The sequence below is a fragment of the Bos taurus genome, chromosome 7, assembly GCF_002263795.3.
Source record: "Bos taurus isolate L1 Dominette 01449 registration number 42190680 breed Hereford chromosome 7, ARS-UCD2.0, whole genome shotgun sequence".
Lineage (NCBI taxonomy): Eukaryota > Metazoa > Chordata > Mammalia > Artiodactyla > Bovidae > Bos > Bos taurus.
In genome coordinates, this window is record NC_037334.1 from 33,089,257 (window position 1) to 33,104,741 (window position 15,485).

A 15,485-nucleotide genomic window follows, 5' to 3' on the forward strand; every position below is an offset into this window, starting at 1 on the left:
CTGTGCTTTTGAATATGCTATCTAGGTTGGTCATAACTTTCCTTCCAAGGAGTAAGCGTCTTTTAATTTCCTGGCTGCAGTCACCATCTGCAGTGATTTTGGAGCCCAGAAAAATAAAGTCTGACACTGTTTCCACTGTTTCCCCATCTATTTCCCATGAAGTGATGGGACCGGATGCCATGATCTTTGTTTTCTGAATGTTGAGCTTTAAGCCAACTTTTTCACTCTCCACTTTCACCTTCATCAAGAGGCTTTTTAGTTCCTCTTCACTTTCTGCCATAAGGGTGGTGTCATCTTCATATCTCAGGTTATTGATATTTCTCCCAGCAATCTTTACTCCAGCTTGTGTTTCTTCCAGTCCAGCATTTCTCATGATGTCCTCTGCATGTAAGTTAAATAAGCAGGGTGACAATATACAGCCTTGACGTACTCCTTTTCCTATTTGGAACCAGTCTGTTGTTCCATGTCCAGTTCTAACTGTTGCTTCCTGACCTGCATACAGATTTCTCAAGAGTCAGGTCAGGTGGTCTGGTATTCCCATGTCTTTTAGAATTTTCCACAATTCATTGTGATCCACACAGTCAAAGGCTTTGGCATAGTCAATAAAGCAGAAATATATGTTTTTCTGGAACTCTCTTGCTTTTTCCATGATCCAGCGGATGTTGGCAATTTGATCTCTGGTTCCTCTGCCTTTTCTAAAACCAGCTTGAACATCAGGAAGTTCATGGTTCACGTATTGCTGAAGCCTGGCTTGGAGAATTTTGAAGATTACTTTACTAGCATATGAGATGAGTTCAGCTGTGCAGTAGTTTGAGCATTCTTTGGCATTGCCTTTCTTTGGGATTGGAATGAAAACTGACCACAAATGAGGTACTGATTAATTGTACTAACCAACACATTAGAATATCAGAACAATGAAGTGTAAAAATCTCCAAAGTCAAAATCTCTTATGTCATCTATAAATGCACATTATCTTCTGGAGCACAGTCACAATTAGTGTGATGAGATGTTCACAACAGGAAACATATAGAGGTTTTTCCACATCATTACCAATCTTGGGTATATGTTTACAGAAAGGAATAGACATGAGTATAGTAGAATTCATAAAAAAAATTAAATGTTCACAGGATATGACTCAACTATGTTATTTTGCTCTTGGAGACGAGTTGAAAATTTTATTTCCTAAGTTTTGCATATAATTTGGGCTTCCCTGGTGGCTCAGATGGTAAAGCGTTTGCCTGCAATGCGGGAGACCCGGGTTCGATTCCTGGGTTGGGAAGATCCCCTGGAGAAGGAAATGGCAATCCACTCCAGCACTCTTGCCTGGAAAATCCCATGGATGGAGGAGCCTGATAGGTTACAGTCCATAGGGTCACAAAGAGTCGGATATGACTGAGCGACTTCACTATAGTGACTAATATCTCCAACACTTAAGGCTTCCCTGGTGATCTAGTGGTTAAGAATCCATCTTCCAGTGCAGAGGACATGGGTTCAGTCTCTGGTCTGAGAGGATCCTACATGCCTCTGAACAACTAGGTCCACAAGCCACAACTACTGTAGCCTAGGAACTTTAGAGCCTGTGCTCCACAAGAGAAGGTACCGCAAGGAGAAGTCCAAGAATCGAAATAAAGAGTAGACTCTGCTTACCACAAGAGAATGCCCGTGCTCAGCAAAGACCCAGCACAGCCAAAAATTAAATAAATACATTTTTAAAAAATAAACAAAACAAAATCTCCAACACTCAATTCACGGCATGATGAATTGGTGCATTTCTAATGTCTTGCGGCAGAATCAGACAGTTGTGCACACTCTCATTCTCCCCAGCCTCTGTAATGTCCCATTACCAAGTTTAAGGTGGCAATGTGCCCACCCAAGGGACTACATTCCTTACCTCCTTATGCTGGTGTGGCCAGTTGGAACAAGAACAAATATACCAAAATACTGTGTGAACACATTTTAGCAAGTTTCCTTAAGGAGGAAGTGAGCTTTTTCTTAATCATGCTGGTTTGCATTCAGTTAGCCAGTCCATTCTAACGGAGATCAGTCCTGGGTGTTCTTTGGAAGGAATGATGCTAAAGCTGAAACTCCAGTACTTTGGCCACCTCATGCGAAGAGTTGACTCATTGGAAAAGACTCAGATGCTGGGAGGGATTGTAGGCAGGAGGAGAAGGGGACGACAGAGGATGAGATGCCTGGATGGCATCACCGACTCGATAGACGTGAGTTTGAGTGAACCCCGGGAGTTGGTGATGGACAGGGAGGCCTGGCGTGCTGCGATTCATGGGGTCGCAAAGAGTCAGACATGACTGAGCGACTGAACTGAGACATACTTTAACCCATTGTTCTATTGTGCAACTGTATGTGTTATTTTGTTTGGGAGTAGAAATAAAACCTTTGGATGGCAGGGAAGGAGTGGGATCAGCTTTAGTCTTTTCAGGAATTAAACCCACATTTGTTACAGCAGATACATACGCTATTACTTCCATATACTTACTATTTTTACCTTTCATGATGTTTGTTTTCTGCTTTACTAGGTAAGATCTGGCTTCTATTCCACCAGTTTTCCCTGTGCTACCCTTTTTTACCCTTTGCTCCAAGCTAATTGTGTTCAGGTGGTCTGACATCCTATTTTTATGCCCCTTTTCACTGCTTTGCCCATGATTTTGCTCCCTTTACCAATTTAGTCACCCTTCAGGTCTTATTCCTAAGTTTACTTCCCTCACTGAGTAAGATGCACTGGATACATGGTCTGGACATATAGCATACCTTTCTGCATAGAACTTAGAATAGTTGTACTTATTTTGTTAACCGGTGAAATTACATGTTTAATGTATTTCTCTCCAACTAGATTTTAAATTCCATTAAAATATCATCTGCATCTTTTTTGGTAATCTGTTTTTTCATAGTGCTCAACACAATTCATGTTCCAGAGTGAGCACTTAGTAAATAAAGAGAATTTCTTATCCATGTTAATAAACCTGATAACTACATGAAGTAGGACCAGCAAGGAGAGAGGTGCCTACAAATGTAACACACCTGTACTCTAAAAGCAACTGCAAGGAAGCAGAGATTACCTACACTGACATTCTCAACTCTAAAAGTGTGTATAAGTTGTACTTTTCAATGGAACCGAAGATTGTTAATAGATTTTGCAAAATTAATACTGAATTGTGAAGACAGCAAAGCTATCCTCTTGAAGAGAATGAAAGAAGATCCAGTGAAAGACAAGTGAAATTACTTGGAAAGTAAACCTAAGTTGAAGAGAATAAATAAATTTAATTCAAGGAAAATTTTGGACTTTTTTCTGGTCTGTGCCCCATCTTCCCTAGCCTCATTCCCTTTATAAATTACTACCAGTTATCCTGCTAAATAGCACTCCTGGTTATGTCACATCTTTGTAAAATCTTTTAGAGGTTCTCCATAGACCACAGCAGACATATCACTGTGTACTGTTAAGAATACTCACAAAATGAAGAACTATAATTTTTATCATTCATTCTTAATGGATTTTATTGTTAGATGTTTGGAGAGTAGCTTTCTATTTACAGTTTTAAATAATTCACAGCTCAAAGCAATCAGCATGGATTTTAAAAGACTTTGAAAGAGTCCAGGTATCTATACTTTAATGCCTCACATTCCACAAGAACTGGCAATCTGATTCTTAGCTGGATTATTCTCATGTACAATGTCTTCATTTTCAGGAGTTGAAATCGTGCGTGACAAACTAATTTTCTTCATTATGTTACAGGATACTCTAAGTATTACCAAGAGAGATTGCAGAGAGTAAATCATTTTAAGTATGAAGAACAATATAATGAAAATTTAGTTTCAGATCATACTTTGGGAATAAACCTAAACACCTACTCTTTTAATTGTTAAACATAATTTGTCTGTGGTTGTTGGGGGTTCCAGTACAAGATGGTGATGCAGGAGTCCCAGGAGGCTCTTGGACTCATCTCTATCCACAAACACACCGAATCTGTAGCTACATACTGAAAAACTTCCTCTGAAGAAAAGCTAAAAACCAAGCAACTCATTTGCATAGGCTAATAAGAGAAAGCTCACAGTGAAGCTGGTGGGAGAATGTGGAACACAATCTCACCATAAATGCCACCCATAGAGCAGAGACCCACAATCTGGAGCGAACTCAATCAGGAGCTTTTCTCCCTGTGGAACAAAGGGTTTGAACCCCACATTGAGCACCTCAACTTTTAAGACCTGCAGCTGAGAAACAAGTCCCTAAAACATCTGACTTTAAAACCCCACCTCCACAAGACTACTACAAACTAAGAAACGCTTTTAAATGGCTCATTTGACTCACCTGACCAAGGGCTCAATGCACAGGCTGCCAAACCAGAAACTTCAGATTTAAGTGAACAAGACTCCAGCCTTGCTTGCTTATCTTAAAGCATTAGCCTGAGGGGCAGGCATCTAACTGAGTTCACATCCAAGGACCTGCTGGCTGGTGGCACTGCCTTCAACAGTCCCTCTTCCTTGCTCTGTTGCTCTGTCCAGCAGGCACCATCTTTTTTTTTTTTTTTTTTAAGCATTGCTTTCTGGGTCCCCTCCAACATTCTGCTTAGGTGTTTTTTCCCCAGCTGGAGCCACTTACATGCTCCACCCCCTGCCTCCTTTTATCTATAGCAGACACCATCTTTTTTTTTTTTTTTTTTTAATTCTAAGCTTTTTTCACCATGGTGCCTTCTACACTCTCTCTATGCCTTCCTCCTAAACATAAATACCTCTCAGAGGGGAGTTTAACACACATCTAGTGCCCCCGGTTTGGGGAGGGGTGGAGTGGGCGGCCGCTCAGGGGACATCCCTTAATTGCTTGGGTCAGGAGGCCAGGGGGATATATGATCCTGGGCTCAACCAGAGAACCATTTCTTGGCCAACCACCACCCTCGGGCACTGCACAGAGACCAGAATGAAAGACCAGTCTTTCTGAGGAAAAGGCCTACTTACCTCTCCTGGAGCTTTGGCTTGAGGGGCAGACTTCTGGTTCAAAGCACAGCTTACCACCTAGGAAGGGCCTGGGTGGGGGTCTGTACGAAGACAGTTATACAGGCAGTCTTTGCGCTGTCCCTCTGCCTTGCTCCAGCTCCCTTGTGTGTCCCCTAAAAGAATTTATCTCCTTGTCCAACAACCCAAGTTTTCCGCCTGGTACCAGAGAACACTTCTACATTGCCTTGGCTCTGGTGGCCAATGGGGCTTATGCTTGTGGGTCCCACAGGATTTCAATCAAGGGAAAAGGAGTTCTTAAAGGGCTACTGCCTGCAGGGCACAGCAAAAGGCAACAGAAACAGATCAGTCTTTCTATGAAAGGACCCTGTTCATTTACTAACAGGTTTTCTGAGAGTCTCTCACAAAATACTCATCTAAGGGTTGAGTGTAATCCTTTCCAAAGACCTCAGAGGACCGGTGCTATGTCTTCCACTCTCCAGAGCATCCCAGACATATCCATAGTTAATAATACTCTACTGCATATTTAAAAGTAGCTAGGAGAAGGGGTCTTGCAAGTTCCCATCATAAGAAATAACTATGTGTGCTGACAGATGTTACCTAGACTTATTGCAGTAATAATTTTGCAATATACACAGATATCAAGTCATTATAATGTACACCTGAAATTAACATAATTTTATCAATTATATTCCAATTAAAAAAAAAGAATAATTTGTGGGAGCTGCACACTACTTACTGGTGATAGCAATGATCATAAATACAGGCTCCAGCTGATGAGTTGCAAGTAAGGATGAGAACTTTGTGGGCACTCAATAAGTCCTTGTTGATAAGAACACTGTTTTTGCTCCAGTATAATTGTCTAGTCATTTTTACATACAATGATGGAAGTTCTCAGCAGACCTCTGACTGAGGACTCATTAGATATGATTAATGGCCTATATATATATATATACACACACACACACACATATACATAAATTATCTTCTTTTAGAGCAGAATTTCAAGAAGACAATTTAGAGGACATCCTTATTGATAAAATAATTATTATTTTTTCTTTTCCAGCAATGTCCTCAGTATTTTAAAACTAACTTCAGATAGCATAACTAGAATATTAAAAAATAATCCTTTACAAGAAAGTTCTCATGAAAAATATATCAATTCTTCTTCAGAGTTTAGGGAATAGAAAACACAATTTTATACCACAAAATATTTGAAATTTTAGTATTCCAGAAGTTCTGAATTTGTATGACAAAAGCTTACCTATGACCAAAGAAAACTTATCTTCCAGGTAATGAAAAGCAAATCAAATGAGCAACTACGAATAATACAAACAACACATTTATTTAGAAAAATAAACTGAAAATGCTGTTTGTGTAGTACATTTCCCCATGAGGCATAGATAAATGGCTATAAAAATCTCTTATATGTCAAATACAAATTACAAATGATTTTGTTAAGAGAACAAATAGATGTTCAACACAGATGTTTAGTGTACAGTTCACTGTATTTGACTTCTTCGCTGTAAATGATATAAAATGATCCTCACTAAAAAAAAAAAAAAAAACAATTTTTGATCCCTTTTTCATTCGTTGGACCACCCTGATGCTTTTTCATTATTATTCTGTAGTTCTTTAATCTGAGACAAGTCCATTTTTTTATAACTGATTTTTTTTTTTAATGGAAGAAAGAGAAATCAATGCCTGGAGAATTCTTACATGTTTCCTTTTTGGACTCCTGCAAGAAACTGTTTGTTGTGGTCTCAAAACTCATGGGACCATCTGTGCAAATAACAGCACACATCATTACCCTGAATGGAAGTGACAGTGCAAATAGTAGAAGTGCGTTGGGAAGTAATCAGTAAGAACTGACCTCCCCTCTCTCAACCAGTATGGAGTGAAGGATCGAATGCAGAAACTTTTTAAGCAATTGACAACAATACTCTTACACCATTATGGCTTTGAAGGTGTACACAAGATGACAAATGTCCTCTCTGTTTGCAAACAACAACATTCTGTCCTTATACTGTTCATTGCGGCAATATTCCTCTGTTCAGTTTTTGTTGTGTATGTTTTTGTTTTGTTTACATATTTTGAAATGCTGAGTAATTCTAGCTATAGACACCTATTTCTATACTTTCACCTTCCCAAACGTTACATCAATTTATAATTTACTGGCTTAATTACTAAATATAAACTTTGGGAGGTTCACATCTGGGGATAATTTCAATGATAAAGTGAGATGAATTTTGTTTGTTTGCTTTTTGGTTTTTTGTAGGCTTGCTTATTTAGTCTTTTTCATTTCTTTTTTTTTTTTAATCTTCTTGGTAATTTCTGAGTGAAGACATTTAAGGCTGTGGCTTTTTTTTTTTTTTTTTTGCCCCCAGGGCTCTGCTCATGGCTGTCAGACTAGAGGCAGATAGTTTTAAGCAGACCATATCAGTGATCATTTGTGCTCCAAGTTGAGGGGTTTGCTGCTCCAAGATGGACAATTTTCTGGTTATTTCAAAATTAGATCTGGCCTCAAGAAGTCATAGTGATGAATCTGAAGTGAGAAAAATGAACTGACATGCCTCCAAATAAAGGTGTTCCTTCCAACCTGAAGGAGCTGTCAGAAAAAAGAAAGCAAAAGACAAAATATCAGTTTAAATAGCAAGTATAGTTTAATAAAAGATATAAAAATTATTTAAAATGAAGAAATAATTTGTTAGTAGTATGCAATTTAAAGTTCTTTGAATTATTAAGGATTTTACTTTAAAAGTATAATCACATTTTGAACATATATTCCATTTAAATCTTATATATAAAAACAATATTTGATAACAGTCATCAAAATTTAGTAGCACCATGTTTATATTTCAATTAAAAGATCTCTTACCTCTGACAGTTTTTAAAACTTAGGGTAAATTTGTCCACTTGTACCAAGTTCTCAAAAGAGTTCATAAATTTTAAGACAATAAACTTTTCAACATGCATCACCCTCAAAAAAAAGTTAATCAAGAAATCAGACCTATTAAGGTAGGACCTTCATTTTCAATTACCAAACAGTATTTTCAAAACATTTTGCCTAATGTAATGTTTCATTGCAATTTATATAGTCTAAATATATTATCAAACTGCCAAAAGACACCCTTTTTCATGATATACCACAACTGCCCAAGAACTAGCCTTTCTTTAGAATCTATGGTACCTTCAAATTAGCACCTTAAAATAACGTATATCCACATTTGTAATTAATGAATAAATTTTTCTGAAAACATTGGAAAATAAAACCTAGCCATAATTTTCACCCTGCCTTCCTGACATCAAACAGGCTCAGCACCACTAATGTCGAGCAAGTATGGTATTCTCTTTACATTATGATATAATAGAGAATATTTCTGTAATAATTTATTATAATAGATCCCAAAAGTTATTAAAATAAATCTTGGGCCATAATTGAACAGCAAATTATTAGAAATCTCAGAGACACAGAGTAATGGTTTTAAGTGTATTTTTAATCCCTTAAATCCATCTGAGACCCCCCTGTTTTAAACCTTTTCATTTGAGGGTAGGTGAGGCCCAAGTTCAAGATATTTTCTCCAATACACAGACATACATATAGACAACAGCATAAATCTTTTAGTCCTTCTGTGAGAGACCCTTAATCATTACCATTCTATTGGATGAATTAGAATTATTTTCATTTTTACTCTCAACTACCAAGATACAGTTCCACAATGAAATAATGTAAATAATCAAAATGAAAAAAATAATGCTCTCACTCAACTCTAAGATTAAAACTAAAGAAGTCACCCAACATAATTAGTAAATGTGTGTTGAGGACTTAATCTGGCTCATCATTAAAGATGTTTTATGAAAGAGAAGTCATAGAAGACAAGCTTTTGTCATGTAGTTGTTTAGGATGATGTGAGACTGTATCAGTACAGAGGAGTGGAGAAGGCTGGACTGAACTGGCCTAACCTGTACTCAGTGCAACATGGCTTGTATCTGCCTGTGTCATTTTGTATCACCTAGAAATATAAATCCTTTATATATGTTTTTCTTTTGCTTATATAGAGGCAATTGGCATTCAAATAATTACTAACGTATTAGCAACCGTTTACAATAATTAAACTTTCAGTTTTACTATTAAAAGCATGCAAAATACACAAAGGTGACTTTCTACAAATATTTAGGAACATAATTCATGTACTTGGGACCAAGACAAAAGTCAGTGTACCAATTATATTGTCATAGCTCTGTGATATCGGAGAAGGTGATGGCACCCCACTCCAGTACTCTTGCCTGGAAAATCCCATGGATGGAGGAGCCTGGTAGGCTGCAGTCCATGGGGTCGCTAAGAGTCGGACATGACTGAGCGACTTCACTTTCACTTTTCCCTTTCATGCATTGGAGAAGGAAATGGCAACCCACTCCAGTGTTCTTGCCTGGAGAATCCCAGGGACGGGGGAGCCTGGTGGGCTGCCATCTATGGGGTCACACAGAGTCAGACACGACTGAAGCGATTTAGCAGTAGCAGCAGCTCTGTGATATAGAACTCCTTAGTAGGCTATATCATTATTTATTACAGCTTATTGAAACTGGTAAAACAATCTATCGTTCATTCTAAAATATGTATTCACCTTCCATTGTATATCAAATATGCTATAGGAATCAGAGATATAAAAATGCAATCTCCTGCCCTCAAAAAGATTAGTACCAAAAGGTAATAGTCATAGTAAAAGAAGAGTTGTGTCATAAAATATATTTAACGAATGGGAGCATGCGAGTAGAAGCCTACAGAAAAAGGCATTTGAACTGAGACTTGATGGATGGGTTGGAGTTTGCAAAAGTGATATGTTGCTATTTATTATGAAATGTAAGTATTGCAGATGGAGAGAACTGCATGGGCAAAGATGCAGAAGCAGGGGAGAGTGTAGTACCTTTAATATTGTATAGCATAGAAGTGGAGGGAGAAAATATGAGGCTAGCAGGGGCCAAAAATGTCTTTTTATTCTATGTGAAAATATTTAGATTTTTATCTTAAATGCAATAGGAACCACTGGAAAATTCTGATGAGAAGAGTGGCTGGAGGAAATGTGGAAAGTACAACGCAAGGGAAGAGGGATGCATATGGCAGACATTTACAGAAAAGCAATGGCAAAGCCATCGGCTGAAAGCAACAACTAATAATTCCAGTTGCAGATGCTTTTTTAGTGGCAAAATGAAGAGAGAAAAATAACTCATTCTTTCTTTCTTCATTGGGACAGGGTTTCATTCATTTTCTACCTATTTACGATAAGAGCAAACATTATGAAACTTTCCTTGTTCCACCAAGTTTTCATGGAAGCAGATACTGCCTCTGAGCCCTAAGTGATCATACATTTAAAGTAGAGAATAAAATCTTCTATTCAATAACTAGTACATGTCTAAGTCCTCGATTAGATTCTAAGATTGGGTATTAAGGAACGCATTTAAGTCTTGCTGAGTTTTGAAGATACATTGCCAATATCCAGGCCTTTCACTGTATGGTATTAGATATCAATTCAATCTGTTAATCTCAGACTCAAATATTTCCTCCCACTAAAGAAAACCCCAAATAACATTTTGTGTATAATTTCACAATTAAAATTTTTCATTCATTTTCATTATTACAGGTCTTAAAATACAAACATTTTTAAATCTTAGCATTCTCTTTTTTTTTTATGTTTGCTTCAAATATGGAAACATGTAATACACCATCACAATTACACAAGTTAAATAAATTTACTCAGCAGTGAAATATGAAACATAAATAACATATACCAAAATTTTGTATAATCAATAAATTGAAGTGCTCATGGAAATGCTTTCTGATCCATTCTTCAGATTGGTGGGTTGTTTCATTCTTTTTAAAATTTTTAGGCTTTAAGTCATTAAATGTCAAATTACTTTATGTAAGTAGCATCTTAAGTGACTGAGAACATTTCTACACAGCAAGAACAACAAGATTTTAAAATGTCAAAGACAGCAAATAATGCTAAAAAAAAATTGAAAATATTACATAAATTTTGTCCAAATAGAAGTGTCTTATGATTCTATACCTATGTGAAACATGTAATTTTTATGATTCTTTCCTTTATATTTCTTAAATATAAATACATAAATTTTATATAAATGTGTACTATTCTAAAATATAGTTTATAAAAAAATAAGCATTTATATACAAATATATATTATGTACATATATATAAAATTTAAAATATTTTAAACTGTGGGATAATGTGTCATGTTTCATGAGTCTGTTTAATTTTAAGAAGTAGTAACTATGAAGAAATCAAAGTCATTTCAATAAAATCTGTCTTATTTCCCCCAAACTGTTAAACTGATAGCAGCAAGATAAAGTCAAACAAAGATGTATGAAGTACCTATTCTAAGGAAGATATTAGGCCAAGCATGGAAAATTGAGAATAAAAACTTAGATTTCTCTTATATCTAAACACAGAGCTAAATACTTTCACATATTATTTAATCATTATATCAAGCTATGAAATAGATAGTGGTGGTTTAGTTGCTAAGTCACAACTCCATGGACTGTAGGCCTGCTAGGCTCTTCTGCTCATGGAATTCTCTAGGTGAGAATACTGGAGTGGGTGGACATTTCCTTCTCCAAGGGATCTTCTGGGCCCAGGGATTGAACCCATATCTCCTGCACTGCAGACAGACTTTACCGCTGAGTCAGCAGGGAAGCCCCTAATGAAGTAGATGGTCTAACCAATTTCCAAGTATGGACATTCTGGCTCTGGTGAGACTAAACCTGAAGCCAAATTCACTATCCCTATGCCATTTGACACTATCGCTATAGAGATGACTATTTGTTAAACAGAGTAGGATCCACATAGACTGAAATATTTGCTATCTGAGCCTTTATAGAAAAAGTTTGTCCATCCTGGTTGAATCTATCTAACTTGTCTGTTGTAGTATTACTTATGAATCTAACTTCATATTTTCCAAATGGATTGCCAACTATTTTAACTATGGTTACTGAATTATCTAAATCTTACTGTGTTTTGATATTCTATTGTTATCATTAAACAATTCACATACATACATGATGTATGTCTGGACACTAGTCATCTCCAGTATACATTTCAGATTCAGATGTCTTTTTCTTTTAGCAAAATTTTAAAATTCTATGGGTCAGCATGGGATTTATAAACTAATTGGGGCAGAATTGACATCTTTATTACAATATTAAAGTATTAATATGAGGAACTTATTGGATCATCACAACTATTTAGACTCCCAGATTAGGTTGCTCAGTACTATTTTCTTCATAGGCATCTTTAACATTTCTTGTTCAATTTATTCCTAGATAGTATATAGCTGTTGTTTCTATTATGCTAGAATATCTTAAATCACATTTTGTGTTAATTACTGGTATAGAAGACTATGTTGAATTTTTAAATATCCTTATATCTAGCTAATTTAATTACTTTCTCTTATTGGTACTAATACATGAAGTGAAGTGAAATGAAAGTCGCTCAGTCATTTCCAACTCTTCGCAACCCCGTGGACTATACAGTCCATGGAATTCTCCAGGCCAGAATACTGGAGTGGGTAGCGGTTCCTTTCTCCAGGAGCTCTTCTCAACCCAGGAATGGAACCCAGGTCTCCCACATTACAGGTGGATTCTTTATCAGCAGAGCCACCAGGGAAACTAATAGGTTTTCACCAATTCTCTTGGATTATCAAGATAAATATTCATATCATCTATAAATACTGTTTCATCTTCTTTTCAAAGTTTAGACCTTTTGTGGTTTTTATTTTTGTCTTTTTTCATTTGTTTAGTATCTCTAGTAAAATGTTAAAACAGTGTCAGTGATAGAAGTGGTTCATAAATTTTTTTTATTATCATGCCTATAATATGGGAAAGTCTTGACTGCTTTTTGTTTTCTTCTCTTGTTATTGTTTTTAAAAATGTTTCTTGAGGCTTTTGGTTATTTATGTTTTTTCTATAAAATTAACTGTTCTACCTACACTGAAACATAGAAACCCTTCCCTTTAAGTGCTTTTCCTTCTGATTCCTAAAGTTCCTCACTTATTTTTTTCTTCCTCATCTTCAATGGCATGATAGACTGAGTAGTTGTATCCCTCCAAAATTCATACATTGAAACCTAATCCTCAATCTGATGCCATTCGGAGGTGTGGCCTTTTGGAGGTGACTAAGTAATGAGGGCAGAACCCTCACGAATGGGATTAGTACTCTTTTTTTTTTTTTTAAACTTTACAATATTGTATTGGTTTTGCCAAATATCAACATGAATCCACCATAGGTATACACGTCTTCCCCATCCTGAACCCTCCTCCCTCCTCCCTCCCTGTACCATCCCTCTGGGTCGTCTCAGTGCACCAGCCCCAAGCATCCAGTATCGTGCATCGAACCTGGACTGGCAACTCGTTTCATATCCTCTATGACCCACAGTGGGATCAGTACTCTTATAGAGAAGACGACAAAGAGCGCTCACCCATTCTGTCATTTAAGAAGTACAGGGAGAAGTAGTAACCAGGAATTGGGCTTTCACCAGACTCTGAACCTGCAGGTGCCTTGATCTTGGACTTCCTGGCCTCCAGTTGTGAGAAATAAATGTTTGTTGTTTAGACCACCCAGTCTAGTATTTTTGTTGACCCCAGTCCTAACTTTTTAGACATTTGGCAAAAAGAATTATGTTGACATTCTTTTCAAAATAAAACAAATTATTTTTAATCAAATCTTCTTTCATAGTTTGATAATTTTTGTTAATTTTGTTTTTGTTTTTATTAGTTTTTCTTATCTACTTTTCTTGAGATCATTTTATTATTCTTTTTTCAATTTTCTGAGTTACACTATAGCTGTCATTTTGAATTTTATTGCATTGTAAGTCAGAGAATAAGGCCTGTTTGGTAATTCAAATTCCTAATATTTGTGTTTTCTAATATGAATGGAGGGATGGCAAGATATTTTTTCCTTCTTTATGAAAAGAAATATGACCTTGAGAGAACTTTCTAGCTTAGTTTCCATGGAAACCTATGTCAGCTGTATTATCAGGCTACATTGCTTATCATAAAAATAAGCCCTGAAAAAAAAAAAAAAAAAAGCCCTGATTTGTAAACTGAATCTGGTCTGGGGGGCCTGTGTATGACTATAAATACCTTGTAGAATTTGAGTGAGGTACATTTTTGTAACTGGTGATATTTTTTGCTTATGGGCTATTATAAAAGATACCGACTCCTATCTGGGACATGGGAAATATTAGAATAGGTCTCATCCTTACCCATGATCTCATATTTATACCTGAGCTGTCATTTCACAGTACTGGAGAAAGACTTTAGCCCTAGACACTTGTGGGAACTGCCATGTTAAAGAATCACCTGAATGTGCTCAACTGATTCACATGGTTTATTGCATTACAGCCTTCTAATGGAACCATTGTCAAGTGTGGCCTGTTAGGGTCATGTGAGACTGACTGTCCAGTTGAGCCTAAAACCAGTACTGGGTATTATACACATGGAGGTTCTTTTTCATCCATGCATTTATAAAAATGTAATTGGCTTCAATATTCTGTGATGTATAGAAGGCTAAGCATAGTCAGGAGAAGGCTTAAGGGAAAACTGTGTACCCCCTGCATCTTGTACTATGGTCTGAAGATGTAACTAACACCTGAGTCCCCTCTGGATGATGCCAGAGTTGTCTTAGTCATGATATGCCTACAATAATGAAGTCTGATGCAAGGGAGAATTTTGAATGAGATTAAATAACACTCTTTCAGAAAGAATTAATAAAAATGAACAAGCCACTATAGCAAAAGAAGTTGGACAGAGTTTGTTTTTTTTTTTTTTAATATGTGCAAAAAAAATGTTTCAAAAACCTTTTAATAAGAATTCTGAGGCAATCTTTTTCTCAAAAGATAGGTAAGCAATGTGTAACCTGTTTGAAAGAGAATGTAGATGAAGCATTCTAGAACATAGATAAGAAGACCTAGGTGGGCTTTTAAAAACATGATGTGACATTTCCTCTCACTCATGTAGCATGCTTTATATTCTGCCCATGTATTGGGTCCAAGTTATAAAAAGTTGAATTGTTTTAGTTATTACACAGATACACATATAACTTGGTCTAAAGCAATTAAATTAGGAAAAGCCAGTTATGGATGTACTTCATTGTCATCTTTACGTTCCATTAAACATCTAGCTAGTTTGGCATAACATTTTAGTCCATGCTTCACGAACTATGAATACTGAGAAAATTACCTTGAAAATGTTTATTCTGATATGAAGAAAAGCATACTGCTAATTCCAGCATCATGTTTTACGTTGGCACAACTAATTTCTTCTTATGAATTATCTATGACATTTTCTAAAATAGAAGTGTGATTCTCTGATAGCTTTCCTGTTTTTCATATCCCAGAGCAGTGCAGATCCTGACTAAGAAATCTGTAATTCCATGAGCAGGACACACTGAACAAACTATGTAATAATGGACTTACTGGGGATATTTAGTAAATACGTGTGTGCCTGACCAA

The 15,485-nt window shown here is 36.4% G+C and overlaps 1 protein-coding gene across 3 annotated transcripts in view; it reads right to left on the reverse strand.

Moving 5' to 3' along the window:
• Positions 1-6,286: 6,286 nt before the first annotated feature.
• Positions 6,287-15,485, reverse strand: part of PRR16 (proline rich 16) — a 292,995-nt gene continuing 283,796 nt past the window's right edge. For all 3 annotated transcript variants that reach the window (XR_001500637.3, XR_001500638.3, XM_059888698.1), the window contains one exon: positions 6,287-7,570. The gene's annotated coding sequence lies outside the window, so the exon portion shown is untranslated. The remainder of the gene's footprint in view (positions 7,571-15,485) is intronic.